Below are 17,555 nucleotides of genomic sequence, written 5' to 3' on the forward strand. Positions count from 1 at the left end.
AGAAAGAAAACTACAGGCCAATATCACTGATGAACATAGATGCAAAAATCCTCAACAAAATACTAGCAAACAGGATCCAACAGCACATTAAAAGGATCATACACCATGATCAAGTGGGGTTTATTCCAGGAATGCAAGGATTCTTCAAGATACGCAAATCAATCAATGTGATAAACCATATTAACAAATTGAGGGAGAAAAACCATACGATCATCTCAATAGATGCAGAGAAAGCTTTCGACAAAATTCAACACCCATTTATGACAAAAATTCTCCAGCAAGGAGGCATGGAGGGAACTTACCTCAACATAATAAAGGCCATATATGACAAACCCACAGCCAACATCATCCTCAATGGTGAAAAACTGAAACCATTTCCACTAAGATCAGGAACAAGACAAGGTTGCCCACTCTCACCACTATTAATCAACACAGTTTTGGAAGTTTTAGTCACAGCAATCAAGAAGAAAAAGAAATAGAAGGAATCCAAATTGGAAAAGAAGAAGTAAAACTGTCAACTGTTTGCAGATAACATGATACTATACATAGAGAATCCTAAAGATGCTACCAGAAAACTACTAGAGCTAATCAATGAATTTGGTAAAGCAGCAAGATACAAAATTAATGCACAGAAATCTGTTGCATTCCTATACACGAGTGATGAAAAATCTGAAAGCGAAATTAAGAAAACACTCTCATTTACCACTGCAACAAAAAGAATAAAATATCTAGGAATAAACCTATCTAAGGAGACAAAATACCTATATGCAGAAAATTATAAGAGACTGATGAAATTAAAGATAATACAAACAGATGGAGAGATATACCATGTTCCTGGATTGGAAGAATCAACATTGTGTAAATGACTCTACTACCCAAAGCAATCTACAGATTCAATGCAATCCCTATCAAACTACCACTGGCATTTGTCACAGAACTAGAACAAAACATTTCACAGTTTGTATGGAAACACAAAAGACCTGGAACAGCAAAAGCAATCTTGAGAAAGAAAAATGGAGCTGGAGGAATCAGGCTCCCTGACTTCAGACTACACTACAAAGCTACAGTAATCAAGACAGTATGGTACTGGCACAAAAACAAAAATATAGATCAATGAAACCGGATAGAAAGCCCAGAGATAAACCCACGCACATATGGTCACCTTATCTTTGATAAAGGAGGCAGGAAGTTACAGTGGAGAAAGGACAGCCTCTTCAATAAGTGGTGCTGGGAAAACTGGACAGCTACATGTAATAGAATGAAACTAGAACACTCCCTAACACCATACACAAAAATAAACTCAAAATGGATTAAAGACCTAAATGTAAGGCCAGACACTATCAAACTCTTACAGGAAAACACAGGCAGAACACTCTATGACATAAATCACAGCAAGAACTTTTTTGACCCACCTCCTAGAGAAATGGAAATAAAAACAAAAATAAACAAATGGGACCTAATGAAACTTAAAAGTTTTTGCACAGCAAAGGAAAACATAAACAAGACGAAAAGACAGCCCTCAGAATGGGAGAAGATATTTGCAAATGAAGCAACAGACAAAGGATTTATCTCCAAAATTTACAAGCAGCTCAATATCAAAAAACAAACAACCCAATCCAAAAATGGGCAGAAGACCTAAATAGACATTTCTCCAAAGAAGATATACAGATTGCCAACAAACCAATGAAAGAATGCTCAACATCATTAATCATTAGAGAAATGCAAATCAAACCCCCAAGATATCATCTCACACTGGTCAGAATGGCCATCATCAAAAGATCTACAAACAATAAATGCTGGAGAGGGTGTGGAGAAAAGGGAACCCTCTTGCACTGTTGGTGGGAATGTAAATTGATATAGCCACTATGGAGAACAGTATGGAGGTTCCTTAAAAAACTAAAAATAGAACTACCATACGACCCAGCAATCCCACTACTGGGCATATACCCTGAGAAAACCATAATTCAAAAAGAGTCATGTACCACAATGTTCATTGCAGCTCTATTTACAATAGCCAGGACATGGAAGCAACCTAAGTGTCCACAAACAAATGAATGGATAAAGAAGATGTGGCACATATATACAATGGAATATTACTCAGCCATAAAAAGAAACGAAATTGAGTTATTTGCAGTGAGGTGGATGGACCTAGAGTCTGTCATACAGAGTGAAGTAAGTCAGAAAGAGAAAAACAAATACCGTATGCTAACACATATATATGGAATCTAAAAAACAAACAAACAAAAATGGTCATAAAGAACCTAGGGGCAAGACAGGAATAAAGACGCAGACCTACTAGTGAATGCACTTGAGGATAGGGGCAGGGGGAAGGGTAAGCTGGGACAAAGTGAGAGAGTGGCATAGACATATATACACTACCAAATGTAAAATAGCTAGTGGGAAGCAGCTGCATAGCACAGGGAGATCAGCTCAGTGCTTTGTGACCATCTAGGGGGGTGGGATAGGGAGGGTGGGAGGGAGGGAGACACAAGAGGGAAGAGATATGGGAACATATGTATATGTATAACTGATTCACTTTGTTATAAAGCAGAAACTAACACGCCATTGTAAAGCAAGTATACTCCAATAAAGATGTTAAAAAAAAAAAAAAGTCAGTGGGTGAAAGAGCAACTGTGTGTATATACTGAGAAGGAATGGGCATGTAAGCCAAGAAGTTCATCTGAAAGATTACAGTGAGGGTAATGAGAGTAATAAGCAGAGCAATATAAATCAAGTAGGGCTAGATTATAGACAGATCTCTAATGATTGACTGAGAGGTTTAGAGTCAATCCTATAGATTCTTCTGAGGACGACTGACATGAATATAAGCAATGTAAATGAATCTTTTAAAAGAATGATCTGCCTGCAAAGCACAGAATGGATTATAGAGGGGAGAGATTGGAAGCAGAGATGTTTGCATAGCTAGAGTAATTGGCTATGAAGTGAATAAAAAAGAAAGAAATTTTGAAGAGCTGAAGAATTTCTGACATTTGGCGACTAAATAAATACAAAGGAAGGAGTAAAAGATCATTTTGGCCTAGGGGACTAGGAAAATGGTGATTACAAGAGACAAAATGAGAAACAGAGGAAAGGAAATTAATTTGTTAGTTGAGGGGAACAAATTTATGAAGTAAAATTATTTTTTAAATCAACTCTTAGAATTCTTTCTTGATTGATGCAAGACGAGTGATTGCAATGAAGTATTCAAATATATTTTGTAATATCTAGGCACAAGAAATCCCCAATTTCATCAGTTATGATTCTTCCATGTGTACACGAGGTAGTTTTTCTATTAGTTTGTTAAATAACGTACACATGTGAGTTTCTACATTAAAGGTATGTACTGCCTAGGAAAATTCTGTATTAGATTAAATAAGGAGAAATGCAAAGGTCCATACTTTGATTCAAAACCCAAGCAGAAAATAAGAAACTAACACATACAAGAATAATTTAAAGGTTTTAGTGGGTTAAAAATTGGAAATTTGAGTCAGGACTAGAGTTACTTTTAAAACGTTAATTCAATCACAGTCTACCTTAATAAAAGTAGATAGAATGTCAAGAACAAAAGGAAAACTTCCCACTCAGCCTACATTAACATTTGTTTTAGTTCTGGTGCTATTCTTCAGGTATCAGGTAACAACTTATAGGCTAAGGTAAATACATTGGCTTCTTTGAGTGTGATAAGCCAGTAAGGGTTGTTTAAGGCAGAGGAGGCAGCAAAGGGAAAAGCAGAGGCCAGCAAGCAGACTACTGCAATAATCTAGAGGGGGAGATGACAGTGGCTTGTACTAAAGTAGTAGCAAGGTTGATGAAAAGTGCTCAGATTCCAGCAGTTTTCAAAATACAGCCATCAGGATGTGCTGACAGACTAAATGCGGCATATGTGTTAGAGCAAGATTCCAGGATTATTCCACAGTATTTTGATTTGAGTAACTAGAATGATGGAATTGCTGAGATAGAATACTTCTAAAAATATTCCGATAGTCACGGGTTACTATTCCACTTGGTATTTACTCAGGACAGTATCAATATCACCTGGGAACTTGCTACAAAGATACCTCAGGCACCACCCTAGACTAGTGAATAAGAATCTGCACTTTATCAAGATTTGTGCAAGATTCATATGTACAGTAAAGCCAACTTCCAAACTTAGCTGATTTTAGAATCATACTATGCCCCTGTATGATCTATAATTGAGTGTAATTCTTCATTTGGGGAAATTCATACCACACCATCTTACCCCATTATCCTAGCTACCTGAGAATTAAAAAAAAAAAAAAATTGTAATTTTTGTCATAAGCATACCTGTGCTTATGACACTGTCTAGCAATAAAAAGCATTCAAATGTTAACCATTACTATTAATGCACATTTTCCATCCCAATCCCAGTCTTAAAACCATTAAGTGCCTGCCAATTAACTACTCAAAAATTTGATACTCCCTCTAAGAATGTTATTTTTATTTTCCCTTGAAGAAACCATAAGCAAGGCTATTTGTTAGTGATGTCGGGGTGGCAGTGGGGGTGGGGGGTGGAATTCGATCCATTATTATAGGCCAGCGGTCAAAAAACTGGCTGTTTCTGTAAATAAAGTTTTGTTGAAGAACAGCCATGCTCACTCCTTTATATATTGCCTATGGCTGCTTTTGCACTACAATGGCAAAGCTGAATAGTTACTACAGAAACTGTATACTTGGCAAAGCCTAAAATAATTACGATCTGGCCCTTTTCAGAAAACGTTTGCCAACCCTATTAAAGACTATAGAAGGCTGCCTAGTTTGGAGATGTGGCTCAGTCTTTCACTGCAGAGGGCCCCTCAAGCTTTCCTAAGTAGAGGCATCTATTTACATTTGTATTCAACCTGTACTATGGCACAACAGCTTCTCATTACACATCTGAGTCAATGGTTCTGCAATGGTGTCCTTGAGTTTCTTTAAAAATGCCCTGAAGGCTATGTGATTTTGTTGATTTATCTACATTTATTTTATCAATCTGGCTTAAACTATCATGGATATTTGCCCTAGTGCTTTCCACTTGTTCGCTTCAGAGTAAGGTTAAGGCAATTACCTCCTTCAGCTTAATAGTTATTTCCTTTCCAACTTCTTTGCTACATAATCAACTCCCTCCTGCTTCTAATATGTCACTGTTAATTTTTAAATCCCTTGCAGAATGGTCCCTCTAATTTTTTTTCCTACCTGATTTCCACCATATAACACTCTTACCACACTTTGCAAGTAGACCTGTTTGCTTCAAGTGGGCTATTTTGACAAGTTTTTGTTTAGAATATCCTTCGCCTGGAGCTTTAATACCAGCACTCTTCAGTATAGATAGGAATGTCCCTTTAGCACTGGTTTTAGAAAAAAACTGCCTGGGTTCAAACATTAACTAGTCTGACACTTACTAGTAGTATGACTTCTTTAAGCCTGTTTCCTCATCTATAAAATGGAGATAAAACAGTAACCATTTCAGTCATTATGAAAATCAAATTACATAATCTCATAATCCATTTAAAGTGTTCAGACTAGCACAAAGTACTCAACAACAAACACACATGCACAAACACATGAATACCTCCCCACCCCAAACGGATTTTACGTATATCACAGGATTAAAACTGATAAATCTGTATGACTCAGATTTTCATTATTAACAAGTGAACAAATTTTAAAAACTCCTGTAACTCAAAGAATATCCACATATAGAAAGAAAGAGTAAAATGTTTACAAAATTTAAATTGTCAAATAGTTCTTCAAAAGGAACTTACACAAAGATAAATAAGTTCTTTATTCTACATTGATAATATTTATCAAGATTCCTGTTTATCTGGAAATAAAAATGTTGAAGCAAGACACAAAATCTAGGACTCACAAAGTAAATAGCCCTAGGATTTTTGTATCCTATTTTCTACTTTATATAGATATAGGAAATAAAACACTAAATGCTGTAACATATGGCAACTCCAGCAAAAAAGAAGAGGTCATGTTTAAGTGAAGCTCCAACCACAACTTCCTAGGTGGTACCTAAGAGTGTCATTTAGTTTTTAGTAAGTATACAAATATTGACAAGGCTTCTTACCCTTAAGATGCTTCAGGTCGAGCAGTCAGGTAATCGGTTTTCCATCAAACTTTTCTGGAGAGGGAATTATGAAAATTAGTCCTATTTCATTTCATTTTCACCTGGCTGCTCCCTTATTTAACTTGGGTACAGAAGAAAGGAGACTAGCAAAGTAGAAAGAAGTACTTATTACAGAGGGCCCCAGATGTGAGTATAATTTATCTAGAACATAAAACATTTCGACAGAGTGACTATATGCCTGCAGATATGAAGACACACATATGTACTGGAAGCAAACAATAATGAAAACATTTTGTTCAGGGAGGGAGAAGCACAAGAAAACACATTTCAGCATATAGGAGAAAACCGACTGAAAACAGAGCAATGGAGAATTAGAAGAAAATCTACCCCAACAAATACACTTAGGCTTACCACCTAAGAAAGCAATTTAGAAAGATATACAAAAAGATATTTAAAGAGCCCAGAAATTCAACTACTAGTATTTCAATTACTTCCTGAACTCCAGATTTTAGTATCCTTAGCCAGTAATCACTTTTCTCTTTTTTTTCTCTTCTTTTTCAACCGGCCCCACATCGGACTCCCCACATTTCTACAGCCTGCCTCTTTCTCTCCTCTTTCTCTTTCTCTCTCTCTCCCTCCCTCCCTCCCTCCCTCTCTCTATTTATTAAATATTTAGTCAGTGCTCCATATTTTCTAGGTACCACTAGACCTTAAGCACTGACACACCTGATAAAAACAAAAACAAAAATCAGTAACAACAGAGTATAGCAGATGCTGTAATGGTGGTAAGCACAGGATATTATAGAAGCACACAGTGAGCACTGATGTATCCTTGCAACACACGCCTTTGTAAAAAAAGGCTTCCCAATGAAGACCAAATATATTTAAAATGTATTTTTCTACCCCCACCCAACAATTCTGTACCATTATAGCATTTCCATCCTTAAAGGACTCAAAAATGGGATTGTCAACTTGAACATGATAGTGAGGATTTTAATTTTTAAAACAAACGAAGGATATATGCAAACAGGTAAGGCGATTCTGACTATTTTACACTTCCTCTATGGGAGTGACCATTAGGCAAACATGAAACACACACTGTACCTGATCCCACGCAATAAAGTTTGATCCCCAGAAAAAGCTTTTCAGACTAATGTTTAGACATATAGGTGGAGAAAAGTATCTTTTCTCTTTCTTCAAATTTTATAACATAGTACATTTTCATACAATGATCTGAGCATGTTAATATCTAACTGAATGTAATGAATTAAAAAAAATAATTTACAGGTCTTTAATAAACAAAGTGTTTGCCCTTCAACACACCAATCTCTCTACTCATGATCACAAGTTACATATTTTTTCAACATCAAATTTTTTTAGTTAAAAATAAAACTCTTTGGCTTCCCTGGTGGCGCAGTGGTTGAGAATCTGCCTGCTAATGCAGGGGACACGGGTTCGAGCCCTTGTCTGGGAGGGTCCCACATGCCGCGGAGCAACTAGGCCTGTGAGCCACAACTACTGAGCCTGCGCATCTGGAGCCTGTGCTCCGCAACAAGAGAGGCCGTGATAGTGAGAGGCCCATGCACCGTGATGAAGAGTGGCTCCCGCTTGCCACAACTAGAGAAAGCCCTCGCATAGAAACGAAGACCCAACACAGCAAAAATAAATTAATTAATAAACTCCTACCCCCAACATCTTCTTAAAAAAATAAATAAATAATAAAAAAATAAAACTCTTAATCAGAAAATAATTCAATGGAGAAACAACAAATTAGGATATCTATTTACAAAAACAGCAACAAAATTTTCATTCCTGCCAATACTTTCAATTTCACCCCAACTTTATAAATACCAACCAACACTAAAACTGAAAACTCAATCAATTTTTGTTTTATTGGATTCATTTACATGCTGCTATGGTCTTAATGTTTATATGCCCCCCAAAATTCACGGTGAAATCCTTATCCCTAAAGGTGATGGCATTATTAGTAAGGGGGGCCTTTGGGATGTACTTAAGAGGGTGGAGCCCTCATGAAAGGGATCAGTGCCTTATAAAAGACACTCCAAAAAGATCCCTAATCCCTTCCACCACGTGATGATTCAAGGGAAAGTCTGAGACCTGGAAGAGGGCCCTCACCCAATCATGGTAGCACCCTGATCCTGAACTTTTAGCCTCTAGAAATAATTTCATTCTCTTTTTTTTTAATTTATTCATTTTTGGCTGTGTTGGGTCTTCGTTGCTGTGCGCAGGCTTTCTCTAGTTGCAGTGAGCGGGGGCTACTCTTTGTTGCAGTGCACGTGCTTCTCACTGCGGTGGCTTCTCTTGTTGTGGAGCACGGGCTCTAGGCACGCGGGCTCAGTAGTTGTGGCTCGCAGGCTCTAGAGTGCAGGCTCAGCAGTTGTGGTGCACAGGCTTAGTTGCTCCGTGGCAGCTTCCCAGAACAGGGCTCGAACCTGTGTCCCCTGCATTGGCAGGTGGATTCTTAACCACTGCACCACCAGGGACTGTAAGGTCGGATCTTAACAAACGGCACCGCAAAACAGAGGAAAGCTTTAAGTGAGCTTTATTAGGGAGCGCTCCCGGGCGAGGTTCAATTGTCCGAGAGAAAGGGGCCAGAGAAGTCGCACCCGGGCGAGGGTTGGGCAAGATTTTATAGGGGAAGAAGGGAAAGGGGTGTGGTGAATCTGGGAGGGCACAGGGTATTCCTTATTTGGTGGTCTTTTCGGGTATCCTGGGGGACCGTTAGTCCCGCCCCTCGAAAGGCGGGAAGGCTGGGCCGGGTTCAAAGTCCCCAGGTCAGTTCCTGGAACTGGGTGGTCCGGAGAGTTTCGGTCTGATGCAACCCGTGAATCTGATTGTGCTCCCCTGCCTCGGGCCCGTTGGCCTTATAGGGAAGTCCCAATTTCGTTCTTTACAAGCCACGCAGTTTTGGTATTTTGCTATAGCAACCCAAACAGACTAAGACACATGCTCTGCTTCCAGTTACTATTGCATATGAGGCCCTGGAAATACTTTCTATCTAGTTCAGTTTTTGACAGGGTTATCAGTGATTTGGTTGCTTGTCAGCAGTTGATCAACAGTAGCAATTTCGAGGAATCTTTTCATATTCAACTCCTTCATTCTAGACCTATATCCAAAAAAAGGCTTGTTTTCTCAGCACCATTCACTGATGAACAGATAATCCTATGTTTTGTAGCTTACCAGGTAAACTGAAAATAAAGAACCTGAAGTCACCCACATTTATAGGTCTTATAATAAAACCAGCTTCATATATCGATCCAGGAAGTAAAGATATGCCTTCAGAATGTCTCTAACATTCTTACAGTGTCTGCAACAGGAAGTGAGTGCCAAAAGGCTCCACTAATATGAAGGATGTCACCTCATACTATGCTCTATGATGAGCAATAACCTAATTATTGAAATGAATCATTTTTTAAAAAGGTTAAAATGAATAAAAACTAAAACATTTCCAAAGTGAAAGGCAAGCCAGAAATCCTCAGGCAGAGAAAATAGATTAAATTGAAAATAGGAAAACAGTTTTTCAAATGTAATATAATTTTGGTAAGAGTTCATGAAAACTATGCTATTACTCTAAAAGAAAAATTAATGTTCCCATTTCCTTCTACACTTAATGTAGCATCATCTCCTTGACAAAACTTGCACTGTTATACATGGCAGGATCACATATATGTTGAAAAAAATAAGATATAATTGACAAACCATATTTAACTACAAAATAAGGAGATTCAAGTTGCCATGACATTCTAAAACAGATAATAAGTGAGACTGGGAAGTTTCCATTCTGTGTAAAATGGAATAAGCACATTCTCCCTTGTTAATCTCACTGAATGAAACTATAAAACCTAGACAGAATAAATGGAGCAGCTAACTGAAAATTAAAAGGTAAGCAATAACAGGTAGATTGGGGAAGAGCCCAAAATCTGATATATTATCAAACTGGTAGTGCGTTTATAATTTCTTCCCCATCCAATTTTCCCTCCAGCCTGGGCTTCATGAAGCCTGAAACCTATAAAGTGACCACTAGTGAGAGAGCGAGCGAGAGCGAGAGCGAGAGCGAGCGAGAGCGAGCGCGCGCGTGCACAGGCTAGCACTCTAAGAAAAGCCATCTAGCTCTGCCCAAGGAGTAGGAAAGGGGCCTCCCAATACTCAAGAGTGAAGGAAATCTTTTTTTTTCCTTCTGTTCTTCATTCCCCATGCCCCAGTTCCCAAGCAATCCTGTGGTGGCGATGGCTGCAACAGTGACAGCAGCAGGGTCAGCAGAAGCCTAAAACTCTAAGGGAAAGGTACCATACTCGCTGACTGAAAAACTCTGGGCTAATCTCATTGATTTTTCTCCCGTCTTCCTGTCATTCGGCTCCATATGCAACTGTGGAAAGTATACAGCACAGTGGTGTAAACGAAGACTGAGCTTTCTAGCCAGAAGACAGAAAAGTGTGTGTGGGGTGGGGGTGGGGGGGGTGTTCTAGGGATCTAGAAAATACCATGGTTATATAACAGAGAGGAAAGAGCTTGAGACAGTAACCTGTTAAGTTGTTCAAAATGTCCAAAATTACTTGGCATACACAGAACCAGGAAAATCTCAAACACTCGTGGGAAAAGACAACCCACAGAAACCAATACCATGAAGACACAGATATTACAGCACTGGGTGAATTTTCTGACAAAGATTTAAAGCAGGTAATAAAAATGTTCCAACAAGTAAAATCAAATACTCTTGAAACAAATGGAAAGCTAGAAAATCACAGCAAAGAAATAAAGTGCCGCCAAATGGAAATTTTAGAACTGAAAAACGTAATAACTGAAATAGAAAATACACTGCACAGACTCAAGAGCCGAATGGAAAGTCAGTGAACTTGGAAGACAGAGCAACGAAAATTACCCAATCTAAACAACAGAGAGAAAAACATAGAAAAAGAAAAAAATCATTAGTGCCTCAGGAAACTGTGAATCAATGCCAAAACCTTAACATTCTTGTCAAAAGCTCAAGAAGGGGAGGAAAGGAGAGTAATAATAAGAAATAATGGCTGGAAACTCCCCAAATTTGTTGAAAGACATAAACCTCTACATTCAAGGAGCTCATAAACCTCACACAGGATAGTTCCAATGAAATTCATTCCTGGACACACCACTAACTGCTGAAAATTACAAAGGAAAAAAAATCTTACAACTAGATTGAAATAACAATACATTACTTATGTGGGGAAGATAGGTTAATGATTTGAATAACTACTGATTTCTCATTAGAAACAACACAGGCCAGAAGGAAGTGAAACAACATTCTTAGTTTAAAATGGAAAAGAACTTTAAAAACCTAAAATCTTCAAGCTAGTGAAATTATCCTTAAAGAACAAATGTAAAATCAATGAAACTGAAAACAGAAAAACAAGAAAAAAAATCAATAAAACCAAAAGCTCATCCTTTGAAAAGATCAATAAAACTGAAACCTCTAGCAAGACTAATTAAGTAGAATAGCACTGAATAGCCCCAGTATTATTTAAAGAAACTGCATTTGTAGTTAAAAGTCTTCCAAAAAAGAAACCTCCAGCCCCAGACAATTTCCCTGGTGAATTTTACTAAACATTTCAATAACACAATCAGAGTTCCAGAGTTTGGAAGATAAATACTTCCCAATTCATTTTATGAATCCAGCATTACCATGATACCAAAACCAGACAAAAACAGTACAAGAAAAGAACAAACTGATATACTAGATTTCATCAAAATAAACAATCTATGATACGTTCATCCACACAGTGGAATACTACTCAGCCACGAAAAGAAATGAACTGGTGTTTCACTCAACAACTTACATGAATCTTAAAGGCAATATATTGAGTGAAAGAAGCCAGTCTCAAAAGATTACGGACATTCTCAAAAAGTCAAAACTGTAGTAATGAAGAACAGTTATCAGTGGCTGCCTGGGTCAGGGGAAGGTTAGACTACAAAGATAGCACAAGGCAGTTTTCTGGGAACCATTCTGAATCCTGACTCTGGTGGTAGTAATAAAAATCTATACATGTATTAAAGTTCACAGAACTACATACCCCAAAAAGGTCAATTTTATTATATGTTAATAAATGTTAAAATGTTTTTAAAAGTAAAGACTGACATGAGAGAGCAATCATGGGCTAGAATATAAACCAACTTTCTCAACAAAGGTACTTTTTCACTGACGACTTCACTCATACTCTCAGTCTTTATCACCAACACAGAGACCACCCAAATTACATCACCACATTTGAGCTTGAGAGGAGGTATCTGAGGGTTCCTGTATTTCTGTAGCACTGAAAGGTCTCACAGACAACACATACCTATTGCTTGGGGAGACACAGAGATTAAAAGCAACAGACACAACTTCACAACCCCACTAAATTCTAAGACAGAACTATAAAAAGAGATCCGTTCTAAGACCCCAGTGATGGTATAGAGCTAGCAGGTTTTTCATTGTATGGGGGAAGACAGGCACTATAGATGGCTTCCAGTTGGGTTACTCTTATGTGACAGTTGTCCACTCTATGAGAAGAATATTCCTACAATGCAGTACTTTAATTTAAAAAGAAAAATGAGTGCCTTCTACATGCTTGGATAGTTTAACCATAAAGAGTTAGATAAAGATACCATAATTATATGACAGGCTTCCACTGTTTCTCCAAATGAGAAACAATTATAGAACAGCAGCATGTTATATGTACTCTAATAATTTCAATATATATTTATGCAATTCTTCTCTAATAAATCCCACCCCTGCCTAAGGTATGGAGGAGGGAATAGAAGAAGGAAGTGATTATGTAATCTTCATTTGTCCTTGAGATTCTCACCTCCATGTTCTCAACCCCATTTACTAAAGCACTAATTTAAATGATAAAGGCAAACCTAAAGCTCTTACATTTTTGTTTCTTTCCATCACCCATTCCTCAACATTTATTACAGGTCTGCTGAAGGCAAGCGTTACAAGTCTGGAAAAGTAGAGTTTACATTTAGAAGATTAAACCTTATGCCTACTAGAGACAAAAAAGCAAAAAGAACAATGAGGTGTTAAGAGACTCACCTCACAACAAACCTCCCAAGAGGACTACAGGAGCCCTTGGATCAAGAGCAATGTACCCTCATATCTGGGCAGAATACCCAAGAGGAAAGGGGATCCTGGAAGGAAGCAAGGAAGCAGAGAAAGAACTGGAGTCTTTTTATACTTTTCTTCTAACCCCAAACAGGAAAACTACAGACCATTTCTTTAATTTAACCTTTAATCTACCTTAGACAGATTCCTGAATTTAAATGGTAATCCCTGTCTACCTACCTCCCAAAAAAGGAGATGGGAAAATTATGTAAGGCACAGGAAACATTCGCAAATAAACAAACAAATCCTAAGAATTAAAGGAGAGGAAACACAAAATAATGTACACAAATGCTTGTTACAGAGGAATGGAAATGAATTTCATCTATAGCAGTGGGGGGGAAAGGACAAGGTTCAAAACATTGCTTCTGAAATATTGCTCTGTTCTGTTTAAACAAGATTTTAAAAACTTTACATTATAGAATTTCAACTCTAGAAATCAGTCTCTTTTTTGCACAGATGTTAAATGTCATTCTTTGAGTGGTTCCTCAAGAAATGTCACTTCCTTTGTACTAATCCCTTCCAAATTGTGCAAGTTGCTATAGTGAAACTAATACGGGAGGAGGGGGAAGCAACTGTTTTGTATAGTACACAGGACATCCACTCTCTCTTTACTCTAGCTATACCTATTATCAGAACTTCTTAAACTCAACCTAGGTAGCTATCTCAGAGATAAACACAATTTTATTATGTTATGTAAGTATATGATGAATGTGTTCTCAAATGAATTTTTCACACATAATTTAAAGAGGCATTTCACAATCCTACTCCTATGATACACTACTATTCTAACCTAGAAATGTTATTACATACCATGAAAACTTACTTACTTTTAAAAAAAGCAAAAAACAAAAAAAAACAACACTTTTTCATGCTAGCATCAGGCATGGGCAGATACTGCGATCCTCTCCGAAATTTAATCTTATTATTGGGGCTTCAAATGCCCCAAGAACTGGACTTTTGGCTGTGATTTTCACACTGTTTCTAGCCATTACTTTCCCTTTTTTTTTAACACTATTAATTGCTTTACAATGTGTGTTAGTTTCTGCTGTATAACAAAGCGAATCAGCTTTATGTATATATATGTCCCCATATCCCCTCCCTCTTGCGTCTCCCTCCCTCCCACCCTCCCTACCCCTCCCCTCTAGGTGGTCACAAAGCACCTCGCTTATCTCCCTGTGCTATGCAGCTGCTTCCCACTAGCTATCTATTTTACATTTGGTAGTGTATATAGGTCCATGCCACTCTCTTTGTCCCAGCTTACCCTTCCCCCTCCCTGTGTCCTCAAGTCCATTCTCTACGTGTGCGTCTTTATTCCTGTCCTGCTCCTAGGTTCATCAGAGCCACTTGTTTTTTTTAGATTCCATATATATGTTTTAGCATACGGTATTTTTTTTTCTCTTTCTGACTTACTTCACTCTGTATGAGACTCTAGGTCCAGTCACCTAACTACAAATATTTCAATTTTGTTTCATTTTATGCCTAATATTCCATTTATATATGTGCCACATCTTCTTTATCCATTCACCTGTCAATGGACACTTAGGTTGCTTCCATGTCCTGGCTATTGTAAATAGAGCTGCAATGAACATTGTGGTACATGTCTCTTTTTGAATTATGGTTTTCTCAGGGTATATGCCCAGTAGTGGGATTGCTGGGTCGTATGGTAGTTCTATTTTTAGTTTTTTAAGGAACCTCCATACTGTTCTCCATAGTGGCTGCAACAATTTACATTCCCACCAACAGTGCAAGAGGATTCCCTTTCTCCACACCCTCTCCAGCATTTATTGTTTGTAGATTTTTTGATGATTGCCATTCTGACCAGTGTGAGGTGATATCTCATTGTAGTTTTGATTTGCATTTCTCTAATGATTAGTGATGTTGAACACGCTTTCATGTGTTTGTTGGCAATCTGTATACCTTCTTTGGAGAAATGTCTATTTAGGTCCATTTTTGGATTGGGTTGTTTGTTTTTTTGATATTGAGCTGCATGAGCTGCTTTGTATATTTTGGAGATTAATCCTTTGTCAGTTGCTTCATTTGCAAATATCTTTTCCCATTCTGAGGGTTGTCTTTTCATCGTTTATAGTTTCCTTTGCTGTATAAAAGCTTTTAAGTTTCATTAGGTCCCACTTGCTTATTTTTGTTTTTATTTCCCTTACTCTAGGAGGTGGGTCAAAAAGGATCTTGCTGCGATTTATGTCATGGAGTGTTCTGCCTATGTTTTCCTCTAAGAGTTTTACAGTGTCTGGCCTTACATTTAGGTCTTTAATCCATTTTGAGTTTATTTTTGTGTATGGTGTTAGGGAGTGTTCTAATTTCATTCTTTCACATGTATCGGTCCATTTTTCCTAGCACCACTTATTGAAGAGACTGTCTTTTCTCCATTGTATATTCTTGCCTCCTGTATCAAAGATAAGGTGGCCATATGTGCATGGATGTATCACTGGACTTTCTACCCTGTTCCACTGATCTATATTTCTGTTTTTGTGCCAGTACCATACTGTCTTGATTACTGTAGCTTTGTAGTATAGTCTGAAGTCAGGGAGCCTGATTCCTCCAGCTTCGTTTTTCTTTCTTAAGACTGCATTGGCTATTCGGGATCTTTTGTGTTTCCATACAAATTGTGAAATTTTTTGTTCTATTTCTGTGAAAAATACCATTGGTAATTTGATAGGGATTGCACTGAATCTGTAGATTGCTTTAGGTAGTACAGTCATTTTCACAATGTTGATTCTTCCAATCCCAGAACATGGTATATCTCTCCATCTGTTTGTATCACCTTTAATTTCTTTCATCAGTATCTTATAGTTTTCTGCATTACAGGTCTTTTGTCTCCCTAGGTATGTGATACTTCTCATTGCAACGGTAAATAGGAGTGTTTCCTTAATTTCTCTTTCAGATTTTTCATCGTTAATGCATAGGAATACAAGAGATTTCTGTGCATTAATTTTGTATCTTGCTACTTTAACCAAATTCATTGATTAGCTCTAGTAGTTTTCTGGTAGCATCTTTAGGATTCTCTATGTATAGCATCATGTCATCTGCAAACAGTAGACAGTTTTACTTCTTTTCCAATATGGATTCCTTTTATTTCTTTTCTCTGATTGCTGTGGCTAAAACTTCCAAAACTATGTTGAATAATAGCAGTAAGAGTTGGCAACCTTGTCTTGTTCCTGATCTTAGAGGAAATGGTTTGTTTTTCACCATTGAGAACGATGTTGGCTGTGGGTTTGTCATATATGGCCTTTATTATGTTGAGGTAGGTTCCCTCTATGCCTACTTTTTGAAGGTTTTTTTTCATAAATGGGTGTTGAATTTTGTCAAAAACTTTTTCTGCATCTACTGAGATTATCATATGGTTTTTATCCTTCAATTTGTTAAAATGGTGTACCACATTGAATGATTTGCATATACTGAAGAATCCTTGCATCCCTGCGATAAACCCCACTTGATCATGGTGTATGATCCTTTTAATGTACTGCTGGATTCTGTTTGTTAGTATTTTATTGAGGAATTTTGTCTCTATGTTCATCAGTGATATTGGCCTGTAGTTTTTTTTTTTGTGACACCTTTGGTTTTGGTGTCAGGGTGAAGGTGGCCTTGTAGAATGAGTTCAGTAGTGTTCCTCCCTCTGCTATATTTTGGAAGAGTTTGAGAAGGAAAGGTGTTAGCTCTTCTCTAAATGTTTGATAGAATTCGCCTGTGAAGCCATCTGGTCCTGGTCTAGCCATTACTTTCTGATATATCATAAGTTATCTCATTTAACTGTTAGAGTATTTTTTGAAGAAGGTATCTCCATTTTACATACAGTGAAATTAAGTAGCTTGTCCAAGGTCGCAAAGCCAGTGGTAAGTAGTAGGATTGGAACTCACCAGCCTTTTGCCGGAAAATAAAACAAATATTAATCCAAGTCACTAAATATTAAAAATATTCAAACAGTGAGAAGCAGTAACACCCTTAATGACTCAAATGACTACAAAATTGTTAAGCTGTGATCTGCCTTATTCACTATATAACCCAGGATCCAGCACCATGCCTTCAAATGAGTGCCCAATAAACAGCTTTGAATGAATGATTTATTAATATGTATAATAACCTTAGATAATATTTACCCAACACATTTGTCAGGTATGATTTTAAGCTAAATATATAAATAAGTTATGCTCCATGGGGAAGAAAGTAACACTTTAGAAATGAATAGGAAGACAGAGGTTCTCAGCAGATAAATAGTAACTATATTAAAAAAAAAGGAAATTTCAGAAGTGAAAAACACAATGTCTGAAATAAGATCTCAACAACAGGATGGAAATGCAAAGGAATGAGTCAGTGAATGTGAAGATACAA

The 17,555-nt window shown here is 37.4% G+C and overlaps 1 protein-coding gene across 7 annotated transcripts in view; it reads right to left on the minus strand.

Moving 5' to 3' along the window:
• Positions 1-17,555, minus strand: part of SCAF11 (SR-related CTD associated factor 11) — a 71,841-nt gene that overhangs the window by 43,568 nt on the left and 10,718 nt on the right. For 6 of the 7 annotated variants that reach the window (XM_082850795.1, XM_082850793.1, XM_082850794.1 and 3 more), the window contains exon 2: positions 6,074-6,127. The exons of the other annotated variant lie outside the window; for it this stretch is intronic. The gene's annotated coding sequence lies outside the window, so the exon portion shown is untranslated. The remainder of the gene's footprint in view (positions 1-6,073; positions 6,128-17,555) is intronic. 7 annotated transcript variants of the gene reach the window in all.

Source organism: Leucopleurus acutus, assembly GCF_964270905.1.
Source record: "Leucopleurus acutus genome assembly, chromosome: 11".
NCBI lineage: Eukaryota > Metazoa > Chordata > Mammalia > Artiodactyla > Delphinidae > Leucopleurus > Leucopleurus acutus.